This window comes from Canis aureus, chromosome 4 (genome assembly GCF_053574225.1).
Source record: "Canis aureus isolate CA01 chromosome 4, VMU_Caureus_v.1.0, whole genome shotgun sequence".
In the NCBI taxonomy this organism is placed as follows: Eukaryota; Metazoa; Chordata; class Mammalia; order Carnivora; family Canidae; genus Canis; species Canis aureus.
This window is the reverse complement of record NC_135614.1, coordinates 67,137,134-67,142,086: the sequence shown is the minus strand read 5'-3', so window position 1 is coordinate 67,142,086 and position 4,953 is coordinate 67,137,134. Positions and strand designations below refer to the sequence as shown.

Below are 4,953 nucleotides of genomic sequence, written 5' to 3'. Positions count from 1 at the left end.
ACCCAGTATTGCAGGATAGTAGAGTCTCGTTGTAATATATGATCTAAATTGTATTTCAGGCAATAATTTAAGCAAAATTAGGAAAGATGAAGTACAGACGAGGAATAATTAGGAATTAAAGAGTCTGATATTTAAGGATTGATTGCATAGATGTTGGAGTGTTCCTGTAAATATTTGTGTCATTAAGTGACTTAAAACAACAACAAAGACCTTGGATGATGAGGCAAAGACATCAAGTTTATTTCTGAACACAGTTTGAGGATGTTGCATGAATATCATTATGGCATGATGAAGTTGAAAGTCTGGATCCTATGTTCAGGATAGGGCCAGACTACAAAGATAAATAAATACATTTTGTATGATATTTAAAGAATAACTAGTGGGGTTGTCACACCCATTGATGGAATATCGCCCACAGAGAAAATAAGATGATGAGCATTGAAATTGGCAAAAATGATAAGAAAGTTTTTAGAAGCAGTAGTCTCCAAAGAATTCTAAAGAAAGAAAATCAGATCAATAGTGGGGAGAACTATCATTCTATAGGTTATATATAATACCAGACATTCCTGTTAGTGTTTACACTAAATTATGTAGGGTTTTTTCTATTAGTTTTATTTTTATTTTTTCAGCTTTATCAAAGTATAATTGACAAATAAAAATTGTATATATTTAAGGTGTACAATGTGATGATTTGATACATATATACACACACATTATGAAATGATTAATACTATTCAAGCTGATTGACATATCTATTCCTCTCACATAGTTACCCTTTTTTTGTATATGCAAAGAGAACAGTTGAGAACTCTTTTAGCAAATTTCAAGTATACAATACAGTATTATTAACTATAGTAACATTGCTGTACATTGGATAAAGTTTTATATTACTATTGTGAGAAAAAAGGAAATAAGAAACCACCATATACATATGGATCTGCTTTGTTGGATATTGATGGTGACCTGGGCTATAGAAAGTATCTCAGAAGTGAAAGTTTCAACATACTGTCTTGATAAGTATACTTTCATTCTTCTCTTATTTAGGTCACACTTGGAAGGCTCTCTGATTAATTACTATTGGCCAACAGGATGACTCAAACAGCGGTCTATGTGTCAATATGGCCTATACCCTGGTAGTTTTGCCTCGTGTCCATAGGTATGAATTATTTTATTCACAAGGGTCATAATGATTTACTCTGTTTCTTTTTAGTTACCTACACACTCTTAACCATAAATCCACTTCTAAAGTCCCAACTGACAACTAGGTCAGTATTGGACAAACACAGATACCGTGAGTTCACAATGAATTAAACATCTTTCTTTTTTTATCAGAGGAGGTAGAAGCCTGGTTTCAATGCAGTAGCTGATGCTCCTCAGAAAAAAAAGATCCTGACTTCATACATCAAACTCAGTTACCCACCTCTAAGCAAAAAATAGTCAAGGTGAGTGCCCAATCCCTGTAAATCTGCCTAATCTGCATTTGAAGTTAAATTTTGTGATACTTTTAATAAATCAATTTTTTTCTTTTCAGCCACACATGGAAAATGTTACTTGGTTAAGGATATAGATAAAACCATTTTGTAGAATTCAAAAGATATGGAGGAGGAAGTTATGTTGAGTGTGTGTATCTGTGTGTGCTCATGTGTATACAAACGTGTGCTTACATATGTGGATACATCTAATTTAACCACTTTTAACATAGTCAAGATTGCTAACAACCTTATTACTATGGAAGGGGTAAAAAAAAAAAATACCCCATATGACAGATGAGGAAACAGGGTTGAAGAGCTGAAATAAGCTCTGATTACAGAGTAAGCTCCTTGTCGAATTTGACTTTGTGTTGCATGTAGCACAGTGCCTGGCCATCAGCAAGCCCATCAGGAAGTTTGCTGACTGGCTATGGGAAGAGTCACACAACATGCTGAGCTACAAAATGAGAATTGGACTCAGTTTTCCGACTCAGCTCCAGTTTTCTAGTACACAGTAAAGAAAATTAAAGCAAGCTTATTTTCCTTGAAGAGTATAAATTCTAGTCCCTGCGTTTTCATGAATGATATTTTTCTACATGGATCATCACAGCTGGAACCACAAAGATCAATGAGAACACCGCATTTTTTTTGTACATAGTACAAAATGTGAGTGTATTAAATCCCTAATTTCTCCTCCATGGACATTGGAATTAGGCATCTGGACTGTTCAGTTTGATAATACTGATGCAAGTTTAATTGAATAAGTTGAAAATCTTACATAGCTTGGATTCACAATTCATGTTTTATGACATGAACTCTAAATTTTATGCTAAAAGTACAACTCTCTATTCACCTTTGGTCTTTCTGGTGAACAGCCCCTAATCTGAGGCTATCTGGGGGCCTTACTGTGGGTCCTCTCATTCACATAAACTCAGGTATGGTTTATACTTTTTATAAGTCACAAAAGACACCTCTGTCACTCTAGAAATCCCAGGCATTTTAGATGCTGTATACTAGGAATGCAGGACAAAGACCAAAACAGTTTTTTTTTTCTTTTATTGTTTTTCTATTTTGTTTTGAATAAAGACTGTTGTCAGGGATGAAAAAAATAAAATAATAAATTTTATGCTGTTATAAAATTTTTTCTGACATAATATTGTTGTCCTGACATCTGTTGGTTGGACAGACTTTAATAATGGATTCAGTCAACCCTCTGGATTTGAAAGTAACCTCAGAAGAATCAGAGCCACTCAGGGAGTATCTCCTGGGTCTTTTTAGGTTTTTAATACTTCTATTAATGGTCTTTCAGACACCAATATTTCTGAAATTTAATACAGCAATGCATCTTTATTCTTACAATACAAAATATCAAAAACATTCTTTAATACCATTTTAAAAATATTAATAATTTATTCAATATATCTTTTCCCATAAGAAAAATGAGGGAAATCCTTAAATATAAAATTTTACCTGGGGATCCCTGGGTGGCGCAGCGGTTTGGCGCCTGCCTTTGGCCCAGGGCGCGATCCTGGAGACCCGGGATCGAATCCCACATCAGGCTCCTGGTGCATGGAGCCTGCTTCTCCCTCTGCCTATGTCTCTGCCTCTCTTTCTCTCTCTCTCTGTGACTATCATAAATAAATAAAAATTAAAAAAAAATAAATAAAATAAAATTTTACCTGATGAGCTAGATGTCTTATATATATAATCAATTCTATAAATTTGCATTAGAATTGTTCATCTTTACTTGAAAGTAAGCTTTGAGAATACTTTTTTTTTTTACTATTTTAAGAGGTATAAAGTACCTTAACATCACCACTTTGAAATGGCTGAGAAAATACGAAACAGTGATTATTTCAATCACAAAATCCAATTGTAGAATACTAGCTTATTGAAGAAAGCAGCTGGATACCTCAATTCCTAGCCTTATGCAATTTCACTAACACTTTAGTTTTTCATTGAAAATGGATTTGTCTAAACTTCTCTATTTTATTTTTTTGTAAAACAAATGTTCTCAAAAACCTATTATTCATTGGTCAACAACAACAACAAAAATTGTTCAGCTCCTGACTTTATTCTGAGGACAGAATGTACTTTTATCCTTTCTCTGTTAGAGGTAGACTTTGGTATTTGGACAATGGAAAGAATATGAATTACATTATATTGTGTTCAACATCATTTCAGAAATTTTATTCTTTTGGCAATATATATATGTTTTCCCCTTAGAATACAAATACCTCTCCATGATGTGAGTACACGGCCAGAACTAATTTGGAGTTACTGAAGCAATGCTCAAGAATCAAGAGTGGAAGCCCAGTTTACATGATACTCTCCAAAGTCTATAGATATAGCCAGAAAGACTCAGCAGTAAACTTTCTCATACTAATCAATAGTTACAGCATATTTCATTGGTCTAACTCAAATAACCCTTAGGTGTTCTCATTTATTTTGAACTGCTTATCATATTTTTCTGCTTCTCAGATTCTCAGAAGCATATGGAACTATGATGGATATACTTGAAACATAAAAGGAATTTGGTAAGTGTTCTGGGATCTCTCATTTGGATCTATTATTTGCATGGAAAGTCAGTTTTATATTAAAACAAAATGGTAATTTTAGATGAAAGAATCAAAATATCACATAATTTTTCTTAAAGATAATGAAGGAATCTTCCAGAGAAATCACATTACTGCCTGCCTGCTCAAACTCAGTTCCAGTAACCACCTAACAGGTACCCATGTTCCAGTCCCATCAGAAGATGTCTCATGATGGAAATATGCCTTCTTTCTTGTAAATTCAAGTTTTTGCCCTGCAAGTCTTTGACATTGAGTATCATTCTTCCATATCTTTTCCTGGCCAATTTGTAGTCCTAGAAGACCCACTACCAGCTTCATCTCTTCTTCAAATATCTTTTCTGGCCTGCTCAGATGTAGCCATAACTGCACTGGGTTATATACATAGTGTTTTGTACATATTTCTTTTTAATGCTTTTCTTATGCATATTGTTGTTATCTTCCATTCTTACTGGATTGTATGATCCTTGAAGGCAAAGATAATAGATTTTATCTTTGCATGTCTGGTGATTTGAAGGAATTAATCGCTTCTCTTCCATCTATTCACATCCCATAATAAGGGACTCTATACCCAGTAAATCCTCAACATATGCTAGCTGGCTGACATCTGCTATATTGAAATCACTCTATTATAAAATCTTGCACATATTAAATATTAATATATATATAATTTATGTCACACCTGTTTTCAAAAATTATGAGGCAGCTTTAAAATATACCTAAGGAAATATATATCACAAACCCAAGACATGGTAACCAAATTGAGCTTTATGAATCTCATTTAGTTGCCCTTTACTTTATCATCATTGAATATATGAAATTATAAATTGGACATTAAACCTTAATGTAAATTTTTTAAAGCTATCTTTTATATTAGACAGAATTTGAGAGAGTGTATCACCAATGTTTTG

The 4,953-nt window shown here is 33.4% G+C and overlaps 1 long non-coding RNA gene across 1 annotated transcript; it reads left to right on the top strand.

Moving 5' to 3' along the window:
* The first annotated feature begins 1,337 nt into the window (after positions 1-1,337).
* On the top strand, positions 1,338-4,253 carry LOC144311924 (uncharacterized). The gene is made up of 3 exons (XR_013377399.1): positions 1,338-1,442; positions 3,951-4,006; positions 4,126-4,253. It is a non-coding gene; the product is annotated as an uncharacterized LOC144311924 (long non-coding RNA).
* Positions 4,254-4,953: the final 700 nt, after the last annotated feature.